An 18768-nucleotide genomic window follows, 5' to 3' on the forward strand; every position below is an offset into this window, starting at 1 on the left:
CATTTTATAACGACAAAAATATCTGAATAAAGCTATCAATACTGTATGAGAAAGGTGAACTAAAGCTGAGTTATAGTATCAGAATTATTTAACTGATTAGTAAATTGTATCTGGCTTTTTCCCTGACAAAAATAATTTTGAAATAAGGAAATACATAAAGATCCGGTTGTATATTCAGTTGTTTATCAAGTTTGACATGTTTTTCTTTTCTTTTCTTTTTTTTCTTTTTTGAGACAGAATCTCACTCTGTTGCCTAGGCTGGAGTATAGTGGCTCGATCTTGGTTCACCGCAACCTCTACCTTCTGGGTTCAAGTGATTCTCCTGCCTTAGCCTACTGAGTAGCTGGGATTACAGCCCTTAAATAAATGTTTATCCAAAATGTAATTGTTTCTTCTCACTTTGGCTTCATGAACTTTTTTTCTTTCATATTTTGCTCTTTTTCACTTCAGTGTTCATAGCTCCATTTCTGATAACACCATCCAAAACTCATCTATGCCCTGGCTATCTCTCAACTTTTAATGCCTTGGTTACGTTATCTGCTTCTCAGGTTGTCAGCTTCAATAGGACCTTTCATCGGTGGCAAACTATGAGGACTAGAAAATCAAGAGTTAACACTGTACCTTAGTCTAGACTGGAAAATTTGTTCACATGGATAGTTTTGGTTGTTTGATTTTTAATCCTCTCTGGCAATTGCCATTTCGTAGTTCTATTTCTATAATGTAATTTATAAATGAAAGAAGAGAATCAAAATTAAAGACAATGGTGACGAAGGTGCTTCAGAAGCTTTTTATTCTGTTCTTTTTCTTTGGCTATACCCTTGTAGGGATGTGACCAGAGCCCAGCTCACTTTCTAGATAAGAATTTTATTGAACTGAAGAGGTATTGTCTTTGATGGCATCTAAATAAATAAGTCACTAGATTTACAAAAATTAAAGAAATCCTAATGGGGCATCATAAAGAGCCACAACAGCTGTGAGCCAGAATTGATTTTCCATGCTTCGAGCATGCTCCTTAATGGTCAGGGATAGATGCAGCTCTTCCATTTTACATTGGATTATGTCAGAAACAGTAAGCTCAGAATCTGATTTAACTTAAAATATAATAAAATTATATTTGTCTTCTGATTTGCCAGGTGATAGAAGTAGATGAGGAAGAGTTTTTTGATTTTTTTTGCTTTTTTTTTTTTTTTAATTTCATTTTCCACCAGTCCTCCCTAAGTTAATTTGACAGAAATGGCTTTCACAACAAGACAGCATGTGATAGGAATCGCATCAAGGATAATGAAAGTGTCAGAGAAATGGCAAAACATAATTGGGGTAGCTTGTTTTCTTTTCTCCGAAATTGTAATACATTTGACAAACCAACATGTTGTGTCTGCTATGAAAACATAAGTAGGGCAATCGTCTGGTAGTCCTAGCTAGTTGATACTAATTAATAACAACAGGAACAATATTTCAAACAACATGTCTTAGAGATATATAGGAGAACAAAATTGTATGACCAAGGCTGAAATTGATGTTTTTGTTTCTCTCAGGATTAAAAAAAAGTTGAGATTTGGGTTGAGGACATCTCAAAAATAATTGAGACAGGCATGGTGGTTCATGCCTATAATCCCAGCACTTTGGGAGGCCAAGGTGGGAGAATCATTTGAGCCACGAGTTCAAAATCACCCTAGGCAGCACAGTGAGCCCCCATCTCTACAAAAAATTTAAAAAAATATATTGAAAACATGAAGGCTTCTGTTTAGTTCTGAGGCAATTGACTATGTGACCTTAAGTAAATTTCATTTGAATAATTGTTGCATACATTCTTTTTAGGTGCACATATGCATATATAATAATGTGTATTTTATATATATATATATATATATATATATATATATATATATATATACACATATACACCCATTCACAGATATGTTTGGGTTTGGGGTTTTTTTTTTTTAACTGTGTGTCAGGCCTTTTTCTAAATCTGGTTACAAAAAACCATTAGATATGTTTTAAGAATTTCAATTCCTGATTGAAGGAACTGCAGTGTTTTGAGGGATTTTAGAGGATCCCCTTTACATCGAATGCTGATATAAAACATTTTTTAAAAATAGATCTAATTGAGGGATTTAAAAGAAAAATTCTACCATTTTATTTCTCCCTCATGTCCACGTGTCAGTGAGATTTGCCCAGATCGATGGAGAACTGTTGATTACAGTCTTGGAGGGATCCAGGTCTCAAGTCACCAGCATGCCATGTTCTTTATGGTAGGATATTAGTCTGTTTTCATGCCGCTGATAAAGACACATCCGAGACTGGATAATTTATAAAGAAAAAGAGATTTAATGAACTCAGAGTTCTATGTGGCTGGGGGTGTCTCACAACCACAGTGGAAGGCAAAAGTTATATCTTATATGCCACCATACAAGACAGAATGATAGCCAAGTGCAAGGGGAAATCCCTTATAAAACCATCAGGTCTCATGAGACTTTTTCGCTACCACGAGAACAGAATGGGGAAACCCCCCAACGAGATTCAGTTATCTCCCACTGGCTCCCTCCTTCAACAAGTGGAAATTATGGGAGCTACAATTCAAGATGAGATTTGGGTGGGGACACAGCCAAACCATATCAGGTAATGTTGTTGTCTACACAGTGGAAGCTGGGTCACTTCACAGGAAGAGAATGTGTTCAACCAATGACCGAAGACCTGGGCTTAGAAAATGTACATGCATATCATTCCTATTCACAGTCACATAGCCAAATCCCAAACTAAGGAAGTCTGGGAAATTTACTCTGGTTTGGCAGCTATAATGCCCAAGAAATGAAGACATGAGATTTTAGTGGTAACTAGCATCCCTTGAGAAAGAAAGGAAGTCCAGAAAGCACGATAATCACTGTATTTTTTCTCATCAGTAAAATAAAATATTAAATTTAAGTTAATTTAAGTCTTTGAAAGGAAGGCCAGGAGCGGTGGTTCACACCTGTAATCCTAGCACTTTGGGAGGCCAAGGCGGGTGCATCACCTGAGGTCAGGAGTTTGAGACCAGCCTGGCCAGCATGGTGAAACTCCATCTCTATGAAAAATACAAAAATTAGCTGGGCATGGTGGCGTGTGCCTGTAATCCCGGCTACATGGGAGGTTGAGGCAGGAGAATTGCTGGTCCCTAGGAGGTGAAGGCTGCAGTGAGCTGAGATCTGGCCACTGCACTTCAACTGGGCAACAGAGTGAGACCTCCTCTCAAAAATAAAATAAAATAAAATAAAATAAAATAAAATAAAATAAAATAAAATAAAAAAGAAAGCCTTTTTTGTATAAGACAATCTCTGATGTGCTTCCTTTGCATAAAAATGCAAAAATGTACAATAAAGTATTACAAGTTTGAAAGTACAATACAAACACATTTAAAAATGGGATTCTTTATACATTTTCTTGATTTACTTATCCATTTATTTATTTAATTTAGATTTAAGAGGTGCGTGTGCGTGCTTGCTGCATGGAGATATGCATAATTGTGGAAATTTCACTTCTAATGTAGCTACCTTTTCAACCCTAGGCTGTGAATCCACAAGATACCTTCTGTGGCTAATTTATTTTTCTTTCTAATCATGATCATCAACAGTCACTCATAAATAACTAGAGTCTAAGTTCTGTGACATTCTATGCATATTAGTCATCATAAATATTCTTTCCTGGCACATTTAAATGTTTACCTTAAAACATTTTTAAATGTTTAGCTAAGTTAAGTGTGGCTCTACATTCCATAGCCTCACACTTACATTGTTTCTAAGACCGGAGGTCATTTTAAAGATCTTTTAAATCATCTCTAGGTCCCTTTCCATTCAAAGAGACTCAAGGTGTAGAAGTAAGAGTTTAATGTTAGTTTGGCCCTTATTAGTATTAATAATAAATGACAAGTGATTATTGACCAGGAGGAGACATCAGAATCACAAATGCAAAATTCAAAATATATACACTTGTTCAAAGCCCAGAGACACTGGTTCAATAGCTCTCTGCAGTTCTCAATGGCTTCATTTCTTGTAAATTCATAAGCCTCATTGAGAACTATTCTTATTGTAATTCCAAGAACAGAAAAGAATAAAGAATTACTTTTCCCCAAATCTGAGCTCTTCTAAAGGTCTTCAAAGACTAAAGTGAATTGGACTGAGGCCTTTAGAACTGAGAGTTGGAGAGAGGAAGAAAACAGAGAGAGAGAACACCTTTGCCAGCTAACCTTGGGTCTCCTTTTGAGGTTGCGCCCCTGCCTAATTCAGAGAGTCTGGAACCATCCCCACTCTGAAATTTCTGTTTTGAATCAACTTTGGGAAATGTTTCCCCAAGAACCTTTTTCTCCAGGTTATTCTGTTACAGTTAGGATGACACTACTTTTCTGAAGGAAATCCCTAAGCTTCCTGGGGAAGATTTGCTAGCTTTCAGCAGATTTGACACTTCGCTGTTAGGTCAGTTCTACGGAAAATAGGCACGGTGAAACAAAAGATGGCATCCCACTTTCCTATCATCTGCTAAAGATGCTAGGAGTTCTTTAAGTTCTTTTGAGTTCTTTAAGAAGGTAACACAGAAAGAGAGGTCTTTTCATTATTCAGAACTTGTCACTGTCAACCAAGGAACAAGTCACAGCATCAGGGGAATGTTTAGGTCATCAACTTTTATCCACGAAGTCCACTTAGCTGTATTAGTTCAATTTTTCATGGGCTTTATACACAATTTAATAAATCCATTATTAATTTTAACATTTTATTAATTGCTTATGAAAGGAAAATGTTTAAATCCTTAAAACCAACTAATTAGATAAACTTACTTTGTACACCCATCATAGACAGGGGAAATGTAGTGGTTAAAGGAACTGAGAAAAATGGAGTAAAAAGGCCAGACCCCTTCTCTCCCCCTCCCTCCCTTTTACTTTTCTTTACTCTACACCCCTCTCTTCCCTCTCCTTCGTTTTCTCTTCTTCTGAGCTCCTTTGGAGTCTGCCTCCCAGGAATGTTTTTCCCTACTGGATTGTGTTTCTACTTAACACCAGCGGTACGATTTTCGTCCAAACAGATCATTTAACAAGCTTTGCCTATGGTGCTCAATCACCTGAATAGAAACAATGTTTAATTTGCCTTCAAGAGAACCTATCCTACTGTGGAAGATACTGATCATATTTACTTATATAATTTCACCTTTTCATTTAATATTAAAAGCGAATTTTTATTGTGTCAATAGTGATGAACATGCTGTTGTCCACGTAGAGAAAGACTATTTATCATTCAAGGTCCAGTTAAATGCCTCTTACATTCCTATGCCTTCCCTTGAATATTTTCATTCCCTGACCTGAGCAGAAGTTGGTTTTTCACCCTTGCTATATTGTATTCTGCGCATTCTTCTATTACATGATGACTTTTTTTGTATGCTCATCTTCTACCATAGACTGAGTGATATCTAATTTTATAATTTAGCCATAAGGTTGGTTTGATTTTTTTTTTTGACTGAGTGATTAAACAAATGAATAGACATGTAAAGACTTTTTTTTTTTTTTCTTGGCCAGAAAGCAGTCAAAGTAGTATAACTATAGCCTAATTTTTCTCTTTTTCCCTTCAACTTTATTTAATTAAATACAATGTTTACCAAGTCTTCCAAATTTCAGGGCAAAGGGCTGTCACTGTTAAATGTATTCTTTGTTCTTTCTGTGACTTGTAAAGGCAAATTTTAAAAGTTGTAAATAAAGAACGTACAGATATTCAAAAGTAGTGTTTTATGTGTTCAATGCATTATACTTTTTGATCTATTTCTTAATTTGACCTCTACAGCCACTCTTTGAGGGAAGTAAATTAAGTATTATCTCACCATGCTATAGACAGAGAGGGCAGGGACATTAAGGAACTTGAGTTGCATAGCAAATGGTGGTGCCAGAACTATTCTCAGACCATTGGTACAGTATTCATTTCCCCACATCTTTTTACAGATGACAAGTGTGAGGAGAGAGTTGACACACTTGATGAAAAACGGCAGATTTTCTCCTTTTAATCTGGAGTTTTTGTTTTGCTCTGTGTGTGTGTGTGTGTGTGTGTGTGTGTGTGTGTGTCTTTGTGCTTTAAATGGTCTGGATTTCAACTGCCCATTTGAGAATTCAACAGTTGTGCCTGAAAGCCCAGTAGGCAAAAAGAGAACAGAGCAGGGGTTTTGTTTTGTTTTGTTTTGTTTGTTTGTTTTTTTAACAGCCATGCAGTCCTGGAACTGACTTCACCCAGCTCTGCAAGGGAGTGTTCTTCCCTGCAAGGGACTGATATTTGCAGGGTGCCCTAAATCTAAACATGTACTTTATGATATGAGGTTTTGAAAAGTGGCTCTTTTTTCAGTTTTAGAAGCTGCCTTTTACATTTTGCAAGTTTCGTTTAATTGTCTCCACTGAATTGCCAGAGATAAATTATGCCACCTGGACCTTTTCATTCTGGCGTCTCTATCATCATGGTATTTTATTAAAATAAATATCAAGAATAACCTCAAAAGGTGAGGTCAGCAGAAAGGCTGACTTCACAGGGCAGCAGGCCCTGATGGAGAATTGTGGAAGGGGTGAGATACGCTTGCAAAGAAGCTTGGCTAAGCCCCATTCCTGTGGCTTTGGTGACTTTGCAGGTGTCTGTGTAAGTGGAGGTGATCATACTGGTGGTGGCCAGGCCACAAGGAAGTGGAGAGGGAAATACATAAATAGCAAAGAAAGGTTCTGTGGAGGGCTTTGAGCCCGCAGATGAATGCCTGTTAAGAGCCATCTACGGGAAAAAGAAGGTCAGCACTGTGGTGAGCTCCAAGGAAGTGACTAAGTTTCAGACGGCTTATTCAAACCTACTGAGAGCTAATACGAATGCGCTGGAGAAGAGGGGCAAAAAGAACAAAACTAAGAAGACCAAAGCACCAGCAGCAGCAGCAGCAGCACCACCACCACCACCAGCAGGAGCACCACCAGCAGCAGCAGTAGCACCACCAGAAGTACCACCACCAGCAGCAGCACCACCAGCAGCAGCAGTAGCACCACCAGAAGTACCACCACCAGCAGCAGCACCACCACCACCAGCAGCAGCACCACCAGCAGCAGCAGTAGCACCACCAGAAGTACCACCACCAGCAGCAGCACCACCAGCAGCAGCAGTAGCACCACCAGAAGTACCACCACCAGCAGCAGCACCACCAGCAGCAGCAGCACCACCACCACCCCCAGCAGCAGCATCCCCAGCAGCAGCAGCAGCACAGTAAAGGACACAAGTTTTGTGCTTTCACCAATTAACCACTAAGTTGCTATTGTTTCCTTTGGGTTTTTGCTTTTGGCCACGTAGCTAGGTTTCTGGTTCCCTCACAGTAGGTGTTTTCACAGGAGATGAGGGTCCTTTTGGAAAGAATAGTTGCAATATTTATAGGGTAGTTGTAGTAAGAACCTAGTTTATTTTACATTTGGCTAATTGGTCTGTGCTGCATAGTTATATACTCCTGGATTATAGACTAAAAGTCTCTGTAGTCATCTCTGAAGAGCAAGCTATCACTAAACATGCCTGTTTATAAAAATAAAATAAAATAAAATAAAATAAAATAAAATAAAATCAGAGATCTGGGCTGTCAGCAGAAGCAGCTGAAGCTGGGTGGCGTTGGGGGTGGGGGTGGGGGAACTCGGGAAGGAGAGACATTTGCATTGGCGGAACCCTTCATACAAGTAATTAGATGTCTGTCTAAATGATCTTGAAGAACCGGTGCAACTGAAATCTGGATACGCCTGCTGCCTCCAATGCATCAATTCATTGCAGAAGGAGCCCCATGGGGAAGGTGTACTGTGTCCCTGATGTACTGTGGCCTCTCAGAAGAATGACATCAAACCCAGGTTCAAACTGAGGGCACCGGTTTCCATCATCAAGGAACTAGAGCCCAAGCTGAAATCTATTCTAACGATGAACCCAAGGATGAAGAAGTTTCAAGTGGATATGACCTTGGATGTGGACACAGCCGACAACCATCTCATCATTTCTGAAAATCTGAGGAGTGTCCGATGTGGGGATTTCAGACAGAATCGGAAAGAGCAAGCTGAATGGTTCAACTCTGCACTGTGTATCCTGGGGACCTCTTGCTTCAATTTTGGTCGCCATTACTGGGAGGTGGATGTGGGCACCAGCAAAGGATGGGATGTGGGCATTTTTAAGGAATCTGTAAATCAACAGGGGGACATTGTACTTTCTTCAGAACTCAGCTTTTGGACTGTGGGTTCCAGAAAAGGAAAGATCTTTGCCACCAGCATTATGCCTTTGACTTCTCTCTGGGTGAGTCCCCAGTTGCAGAGTGGGGATTTTCCTGGCTGTAGGTATGCGGTTCACTTCCTTTGCTAATGTTAGTGATGGGTGCCATATCTACATATTCAACAAATGTTAGTGATGGGTGCCATATCTACATATTCAAGAAACGGGGTTGGGGCCTGACTGGGCTGGTCACCAGGGGCTGCCCTGCAAGCCATCCATGGGAGGAGAAAGGGTGGACCCGGAGGACTTCCAGGGCCCTACCCCAGCACATGTCTGTTATAGAGCCACTACGCCCTTTTTTTTTTCTGATAAACATGAAACTCAAGGTGATCAGAGCTTCCTATTTGTCCTGTGATCACTCCAGACAGTGCCAGTCCCCCAATTTATTCTGGGAAAAAGAAATAAACATTTGAACATAATCATCGATACAAAGTTTCTGCATGCATGTAGTCAAAGCTAAGAACATTTCTGCTAGATACACATAGGTACAAAGGGATAGAAGGGAAACATCAGTCATTTTGCAAACCATGAACAGCAAGCAATTATATTAATTAGGGGAAAATTACATTTTACTTATAAAGTTTGTCATATTTTCTTTTGGACTTATGTTTATATTTCCATTCAATAAATATTTTGAAATTTCAGAAAAAAAAGAAAGAGAAGAAACTCCAGCAACTTGGGGCTCACAGTGATACAGGCAGCCACTCCAGTTTACCAAGACATTGAGATAAGTTCATTCAGAGGAGACCCTGAATCCTTGATTGGCTTCTCAAGCAAAAGTGTAGTTTCCTGATTGTGATTAACAAAGCTCAGAGCAACTGTGCTGTGAGCTAGTTTTTTTTTTTTTTTTTTGTCCTAAATTTTCTGGTTACTATAGGAAATAGCTTACAAAACAGAAAATTTTTTCTCGTTCTGGATGATTTCTCAGACTTATGTGCCGTGAAATGTCACCTTCTCAGGTGAGAGAACAGAATTTATCACAATTAAAGAAAGATTTGACATGTGGCTGTAAGTGGTTCAAAAGTGTCTCTCAACTTTCAAACTCGACAGCATTTTTTAGACATGCATATGTGCATGGAAAATTTATTACGACTGTAAACGTACATGTTCTTTAAGAATGATTATAGCATTTTTATTGCTTTCAGCAGTGTCTGCTGCAAGAAAACTTTCTCGTCTTTGAGAAACTAATGAACCGTGTTTATGATCTACAAATGTGTACTGAGTAGTAAAGCAATATTCACTGACCTGCCGGGGCCCTATTTCTCCACCTTGTGCTGTATTACTACACAAAGTGAGCAAAACAAATTAGAATAATTATTTGAGAGCGAGGCATATGATGCTTCCAAGTATAATTGTCTCCAACCAATTGATAAGGTATGCATACATTAACATCTAATGAGATTAGATTAGAAAGGGACTGCAATTAAGTCCCTGAACAACCTTCTACATCTGGGACTGTTACATCCGCTTTCTAGCAAACTTTAGCAGAAAATATTGTTGCCCTCTAGTTAAGTTATTAGCTGTAGAATGTGGTTTTTGATTGTGTTGGCTTCTGTTAGAAATATGGAGGAGCTAATGGCATCATTCTTCTTTATCTAAACACATTGAGAAATAATCAAGGAGGCAAATGGGAATTAAATATGGTGCTAGTTTTATCAGTGGATTCCTGATTTCTCTCAAAGCAGAGGGCTCCCTGGTAACATTAAATTAGAGAAGGTATCAGGGCTGACTACCTCTTTCCTCCAATGAAACTTTTCCAATGAAGCTGGAGAAAGTAGAATACTCCTGAAGAGAGAGACCTTTCCCTGGTGAGTTTATTACGTGAAGACAAGAAACAGAGCAAAGTGTTAGCAAACCATGAAGAATCAAGCAACTGGCCCATTTGTTACTTCAGTGCAATGACCCCCGTTCCTGCTTAACATTATCCAATGGAAAGCAATCGTTTACCTCCCTGATCTGTGGGAAAAATTGAGTAGTGGGACAAAGAGAAGAACCAGATTTGTACCTCCCCACCCGGCTCCTTCTTGAGGAAGAGAAGACAACACTCTGGTTATTAGCTCTTTTCAAAGGATCCTCTTTGAAGCTTCAAGTACTCCTGTTGAAGAAATCCTTAGACTGTGGTTTAGTCTTAAATACAAATAAAGAAACAAAACTTGGCGAAACTTTCCAACTATAATTAAATTCCATGAAGATAATTAAATAGGTCATCTTTCCTCTTTGCCCCTGGAAAATCAAAAATCATCAAGTCCCACCTCTTCAGCAGGAATGAAATCCACGTTCTTGTAAAGCAGTACTAACCCAAGACAGAGTAGACCCGGGGGGTGTGGGTGGTGGTGGTCAGAGTGGAAGTCCTTCTACCCTAACCTTCACACTCACATAACAAAGTTTGGTGTTCCTTATTCACGTAAAATATTTGAAATTAGTTTAAAAATGTTTCAATAGCATACAACAATGAGACTAAGACAATTTCTTTAGTCTAAGAATAAAATAAAATAATGATAAGGTAAACCAAGGTCTGAATTTCACATTCTCAGTAATAAGCAATATAACCTTGTGGGAACACCTTGCAGTATGATTCAGGGACTGAAGTCCTTCTCTATGCTAACTAAATATATGAGCTTGAGCAAGTTTCTAAGGGCCTTTGCCCCCATCTGAATGCACTCTAAAAGAAAGCTACAACATTTCAGTTTTAGAAGAAACTATCGATAACCTATTCAAATCCCTTTCACTACAGATTAAAGGTTTAAAAAAACCACTAAGGACAAAGCTTAGGGGTCTTTCCCAATATCAGATCAATTAAAACACACACCCATGGTGGCTCACGCCTATAATCCCAGCACTTTGGGAGGCCGAGGCGGGTGGATCACGACGTTTGACGTGACCATCCTGGTCAATATGGTGAAACCTCATCTCTACTAAAAATACAAAAATTAGCTGGGCATGGTGGCACAGCCTGTAGTCCCAGCTACTTGGGAGGCTGAGGCAGGAGAATTGCTTGAACCCAGGAGGCAGAGGTTGCGGTGAGCCGAGATCGCGCCATTGCACTTCACCCTGGGTAACAAGAGCGAAACTCCATCACACACAGACACACACACACACACACACACACACACACACACACACACGCACATGAATACGACCAAAAGCTCTTGCTTTACAAGCCTTTTCCATTGCAGAGCCGCGAAGGGGACAAAATGAGAATGTGCTATGCCAAAGAATGGCATTGTATAAATCTGAAACTATTACTAATGCTTGCCTGCATATCATTGAGGAAAAAGACCCATGAAAATCGGATTTTATACATGGAACAGAAAGCTGAGAAACTGAGTTTACAATTAAAAAAAAAAAACACACACGGTAAAGATTTACTTTAGCATTTAAAGGGGGAAAGGTCCTTGGAAATGTTTTAAAACTGCAATTGACGGTTTCTTCCCATTCAGCATCATTAGGACGACTTTGTCACTTGTATTAATTGTGTTTCATTGTGTTAATTCTGGCTCCCTTGGTCACTGCCAGTTTGGTTGAAAATAAAATGAACAAAGAAAAGCTGGGATACAAAAAGTTGTCTAAGATATGTGTTAATGATAGGATCTAGAAGAAAAGAAGAAATAAGACCAGATCTAAAAATCTGCACTATAAAGACTCTATAGAAATAGCAGCACTTAAACATACGTTAATGAGGGCTGTTATTACCTGGTGCTTATGACCCTTGGCCCACTGATAATTCACCATAGATAAATTAAAATGTAATAGTGCTTTTCTGAGGAGACTGCGGTAACCGTCTTTAACAGGCATCTGTAATGTTACCGTGATCTGCAGTTTCCTGGTGATCGCCCTTCCGATGTCCTTCTGAAGAACAATCAACTTCTGCCCTTCCTCCAAACCAGACCGACTCAGACGATCTGTCCTCATTGAATTCAGTGCTGTCTAACCTTTAGGTGTCCTGTTCTTACCTCATTTCTGTCCTCTAAACCTGCCTACGTGCAACACCCACTGATACTTAAGGAATGATCACAGCACACGTAGCCTCGATTCCTGGTTTACTTGATCAGTGTCTCCAGAAATTGTATACACAACAAAATCTGGTGAGTTAAATTACATCTTAAAAAAGCTATAATAACTCATTGTTTTAAAAAGGTCCACAGTAAATCTTTCCCCACCAAGTCCTTAATTTACCTGAATTACAGCTCTAAATTGTTACATACAATATTAAGTCTATTTAAAAATCAGCTTAACTGCAAATATCCAATACAGTGAACAGTTTAGGGGAAAGAGAAAGGTATGACACGTTGAAGAAATCGAAAGTTTTGAGTTTTGAAACAGCTTTTGATTTTGCACTTATTAAGTAAGGTTTGTAGCCCCATGCCTGACACTGGTTCTTGATTATATAGTTTATTGCACAACTAGTAATACATGAATAAAATAAATTCAAAAAGAAAGAAGTGAAATTGATCATGTGGAGGTAGATTCCCAAACAGCTTTCAAAACTGAAATGCCATCTTTATGTAATTTCATTTAAAGTAATCATAACTGTATTATTTATTACTAATGAATTTAATCTGCTTTTGAAAATATTTTACTTTATTTAACTGTGATGATTGTAAAAAGTTGCAGAATTTGCAGAAATATTTCATGATATTTGGCATTTATCATTTATTTATCATTTTGCCAACAATGTGAGGAGGTAATTAATTCAAATTTGAAAATAAACATTGAATGTGATTAGGCTGAATTGTTTGCTTAGCATGAATTAAATTTAAAGGACTATTCAATTTTATGTGAGGTAATGGAAATACCATTCTATGTCAATGGAAATATTAAGAAGAGGCTGGTTAAGGAAGATGGTTCTAGATCATTGACTTGAAACCTTTGTTAGACTTTGGAATGACAAAGTTTGGTAAATAACACAATCAGGAAAAGAAAAAAGAAAAAGAAAAAGAAAAGAAAACCAAAGAGAAAATACTGGTGTCTGTACTCCACTCCTGATTCTCTTGTTTGTATTTAGATCTGGGTATAAATATTATTTGAAAGCTCTCTAATATGCAACTATGGTTGAAAACCGTTCCTCTAGAAGATTTCATTTTTTCCTTCCAGCTCTAAGATTTTGCCTTTCCTCAGAAGTGCTGTACTTTATTGTAACTTAAAGAACGGGGAAAAAAAAGAGTGCATATTTTAGTTTTGCTAGCAAAGATATTAATTGGGATTGAATGAATCTTCTGTTGCAAGTGTCCTAAATTGACTTTTAATGGAAAAAAATAAATCTTAATCCAGATGTCTGCTATGTTCCAGGCAGGTATAACTAGCTTACATATATAAACTCATTGAACTCTAAGATTATAGGCTACTCACTACTATTAGAATGATTATATGAGGATAATAGCATCAGCAGTATCATCATTATCCCCATTACAGGTAAACCGATGGGGTTGTTAAGGAATATTTTTGTCTACCAATAAGTGAAAAAACTGAAACCAGGCAGTTGGCTTTAGAGGCTACATACTTACCCCAAACACTGTACTGCCTGTCACAGTTTTACAAACAGGACCAGCCACAACGTGTACACCCAAATCGTTCATCCAGCCCGGTGCCCTTTTGTTAGAACATTATAAGGCACTTGGGAAACATTTGATTTGTTTTCAATGAATAACTGATGAATAAGTGTGCAGCATTCAGCCCTGTCTAAAAGAAGGAGCTATAGTCTCCAGCATCATCTTGGCATTCCATTAGAAACACCTTGAAGACAGATGGAAATTCACCCCCCTTGTGAAATCTTCCAGAAAATGATATGACACAATATCCCTGAGGTCATGCATTTTAATAACTAACCTCTTCTTCCCTCAAGCTGCTTCTTAGATCTAATCCAAATGTCTCATATTCTAGTTTTAACTGTTTTATCTTATCTTCTTTGTCTAGAGAGGAGCTTAAAAAAAAAATTCAGTTGAAAAAGTTTTATTTTCCTTAGCCAGCAGCTGGAACATAGGTGGAGCTTTGTGCTCGGTTCCTACCAGATGGCCGAAAGTGCTGCCCCAGTGGCGGTCAACCATGAATGGGTGCCAGCACTGCTCAGGAGCTTTGAAAAGTGACCATGGCCAAGCCCCGCCCTAGACCAATTCCATGCCATGGTCATCTCTCCATGTCAAAATAGCTGCGACTTCCTAACCGTTAATATCTCTCCATGCAATGTCTTGTATACATTGCTGGTGATTTTAATAACCTTTGGTTGACCCTTTAGATGGCATTTGCCAGTGTTGAACAGCATTCCATAGGTAGCTACTCACTCCGCCTCCATGGGGGACCAGTTCACTCAATGACTATGATCTCTTGCCAAAGGGTCACAGACTTCCATAGACCTCGGAGGGCAGAGGGCAGAGGGCATTGGGCTAAGTCTTTCCATTGCTGATGCTCAAAATACTGCACTCATGTTGAAATTCCTCTGCTTTCGTCAGGAGTGGAGGTTCTGTCTGACGTTATCGGTTATCTTGGTTGTGGCTGTAAGGTGAAAGAGGGCTGAGACACCAGGAGAAGGGACTCAGATTCTTTGCACATCTGGGTCAAATTGCTACTCTGGGTCAAATTCTAACCAGAAAGCAGAGGACTGCGATGCAGTAGCTGGGCACCAGGAATGCAGCCCGCACATGGTGGCGCAAACTCAAGTAGAGTTAGGTACTAAAAATCAGTGCTTATGAGTATGAATTATGAAAATAAGTCTTCTCATTCCAATTGCTTTAAGCATTGTACTTTACTCATATAAATGTTTTATGTCTATCCCCAAAATGTCAGCTGAATCCATTCCTCCCTATGCTCTGTGAAAGTGAGGCTGAGGAGAATGTCTCCGCCACTTCATTGTGCAGGGTTCCCTTAAAACATGCATATGTCTTCTCCCTAAACAAAAAGCAGAGGCTCTCCTTTATCTTCAGAACTGCACCAAGTGATTGATTGCAAAGCTGTTCCCACATTGTATAGGTGAAAATAATTAGACATGAACTATAAGGTTAATAGATTGGCAAGCAGCTAGATATTTTATTAAGCTTTTCTATTTATTTACTAGAAGTATTTTTGAAAATCGAAGAGTATAGAATATATGATTGTGCCAACCAACAATCAATGCACATGTGTTGTAATGCAGGCTGTTTTGAAAAGGAAAAGAAAAAGGAAAAAAAAGACAGAAGAAGAACTTTGATAGAACAACAGAATCAAAGTAACGACTTGGCTGTTTCAAACAATAGACCCATTTATTTTCATTTTGAGAACATTGCTGTCATTATTGACTTAAGCCAAAATGATTCCGAGGTATAAAATAACAAACGAAAACACCCCTACCTGTTCCAGGGAAAGCAAAATATCAAGAACACAAACTCAAACAACACAAACATCACAACATTGACAGCAATAACATTAACAACGGGACACGCACAGTCTCGGAGTCAGAGGGAGCAGCTGCCTCTGAAGGATAGCCACGTCGTCTGTGCTGCGCACCGCGCGGGGTGAGAACAGGGAAAGGGGTCCACTTCTCATTTCTACCTCAGCTTTTGTTTTTCACAAGAGCTACCCATTCTCTCTTCAGTGATGTATTCCTGTCACTTCAAGGTGGACATTTAACATTTGGTTTAGGAAAATGGCATGAAGTTAAAGTATACCGAGAAATGCTAGAAGCTTCTCTGGGGATGGGAGGAGCAGTTGGGAGGTTTCTGTGAACTGCAGTTTTATTTATTGGATAGTGACAAATTTTTACAAAAAAAAAATGCTTTTTAGTTTCAACTTTTCCTTTTCTGTTCTCAAAGGAAGAATAAAGGGGTTGGGTGGGCTCTGTGAGGAATCAAACCTTCCAAACAGAGCTCATTTGGAGGCAAGGGCCACTCTGCGAGTGTGGCCAGCATCTCTGGGAGGGTTGTGTCCCTCGTTTTTGTTAGACGGTCCCACAGCAGCCTTGGTGTTCTCCTGCATGTCCAAGCTGTGACAACAGAATCTCTGGCAGCCATCGCCTCTCAGCACCCAGATCACCCATATCAGCATCTTCTGGTGTACATGGTGAGGACAGACCTACATATCAGTTTTCTGTATTAGGAGCTAAGAATCTAAATTCAGACAACTTTCATTACTTGTGGGCAAACCACAGTCTGTCCGGGCCACCGTTATCCAGCTGAGGTAGAAGACCAGCATGACTTATTTCCCCATCCGGACAGGATGAAGCAAAAACAAACAAACAAAAAAAAAAAACAAAAACAAAAACAAACAAAAAAAAAAACAGCAGGAACCAGCAGGTAGCAAAGATGGCAACATCTAGTCACTGTCACTACTCATTAGCATAAGATGCTGGAAGTTACCGTCCCTCTTCATGGAAATGACCTGGAACTTACTTGCCTTTCCTAGAAAGTTCTGAATAACCCACCCCTGCAATTTGCATTAGCCTGCCCCTTAATTTGGATGTAATTACAGGTGGATATAAATACAGCTGCCAAGAACCCATGAACGGTTGACTCTGGGCGCATGGTCTGTGAGTTAGCCCAGCTCCCCAAGGAGCAGCACCCTTTAATAAAAGATTACTTTAACACCTCTGGCTCACCCTTGAATTCTTCCCTGGCAAAGCCAGCAACCAGCCCTGGCTAAGCCCCAACCTGGGGGCTTGTCTCTTCTGAATCTTCTGGAACTTTCTAAAATGACAAGAAGTCAATGTGCAATAGACACAAGAGGGTACTTTTCCATTGTGTGAACCCAAAAACCCAGGGACCCTGGGTTACGGAAGGACCTGTAGAGATTATTTTAATTACCCCCATCCCTAGCCATTGTTTTAAAGGTTAAAAGACAGAAAACCAAATACCACATATATTTACTTATAAGTAGGTGCTAAACACTGGGTACTCACGGGCACAAAGATGGCACCAATAGACATTGAAGACTACTAGAGATGAGAAGGATAGAGTCTGGGAGGATTGAAAAACTAACTGTTGGAAACTGTGCTTGGTACATGAGTGAAACATTCATACCCCAAACGTCAGCATTGGCAATCTACCCTGTTAACAAACCTGCACATGTACCCCTGACTCTCAAGTAGAAGTTAAAAAAGAAAAAAAAAAAGTGCCAGGAAGAAACAGCCTTGGTTACAGAGATCCCTGAGTTAGAAGTGCACTTTGGGCGGATGGATCACGAGGTCAAGAGATCGAGACCATCTTAGTCAACACGGTGAAACCCCGTCTCTACTAAAAATACAAAAAATTAGCTGGGCATGGTGACTCATGCCTGTAATCCCAGATACTCAAGAGGAGGCAGGAGAATCGCCTGGACCCAGGAGGTGGAGGTTGGGGGTGAGCCGAGATCGCGCCGTTGTTCTCCAGCCTGGGTAACAAGAGCGAAACTCCGTCTCAAAAAAAAAAAAAAAAAAAAAAAAAAGAAGAAATGCACTTTGGTTAACTCCATTATCGTAGAAAAATCAGTGCCCAAGGCAAAGCTTACTCACCATGTTCTATCCGTGTGATGTGTGTAGAAGCATGATCAGCAGCTGCCTTACTCCGCCTGTCAGCAGAGAGCACAGTGACTCATCCAGCTGGTTCAGAGTAAGTCCCGTTTTGCCATTGTTGGAGAAGGTACTGCTTTGGGGAATTATTCCCAGTGACCTCTTTACCTGCTGCAAGTAATAAGATCCTCTTGTTAAATGCTCCTTAGTTGTAGTGATTGGACAGTTACCCACCGAGCAATGGAACCCACCCATTGTGTGGGTAACACTTCCAGCCTTGACGTTGTGTAATTAGTGACTTAATTTTCACAACAGCGGCCCAAGGGCGGTGGGATAGCGATCTTCCTTTCGCACGCTCCCATGCACACACACGTAGTTCCACAGTTGGAGAAGCCATGCCGTAAAGTGTTATGGGCTGTATTTTTTTTTAATCTATATGAACACTGAGCTGAGTCAAGCAGATAGAATTTTCTATGTTTCATATTTGCTGATTCTATTTTAATGTGAAGCCTCCAGGATAGCTTCCCCTGTACCTATAGCATGCGTAAAAACAACAGGATACCAGAATTTTTTTCAGCCACTAATTACGATTTCTTTTGTATATTTGATCTATATTTAGATGCAGCAAAGATTATTAACTTGTAAGTGTTCCCATCCTTCTACCCACACCCAATTTAATCCAAGGAGAGTTTCATTTTTTGCCTTTTCAACTTCTTGGTCATCCTCAGAAGCCCTCTCCCCTCTTCTAGGTCTTTGTCACACTTGAGTTTTTATCATGCAAAAACTGGGAACATGGTTGAGAGAGAATTCCAGATGCCAGAGGAACAGAAGGAGGATTAAAACATGTCAATTGTTTTTTGATTTGTTTTGTTTGTTTTTGAAATGGAGACTTGATGTCTCACTCTTTTGCCCAGGCTGGAGTGCAGTTGTGTGATCTTGGTTCACCGCAACCTCTGGCTCCTGGGTTCAAGCAATTCTCCTACCTCAGCCTCCCGAGTAGCTAGGATTACAGGTGCCCATCAACACACCAGGCTAATTTTTGTATTTTTA

General features: G+C 39.5%; 1 pseudogene; it reads left to right on the forward strand.

The window, feature by feature from the left end:
- The window catches only part of LOC101027418 (ret finger protein-like 4A), an 84863-nt pseudogene extending 76463 nt beyond the window's left edge, over positions 1 to 8400 (forward strand).
- Positions 8401 to 18768: the final 10368 nt, after the last annotated feature.

Source organism: Saimiri boliviensis, chromosome 13 (assembly GCF_048565385.1).
Source record: "Saimiri boliviensis isolate mSaiBol1 chromosome 13, mSaiBol1.pri, whole genome shotgun sequence".
Taxonomy (NCBI): domain Eukaryota; kingdom Metazoa; phylum Chordata; class Mammalia; order Primates; family Cebidae; genus Saimiri; species Saimiri boliviensis.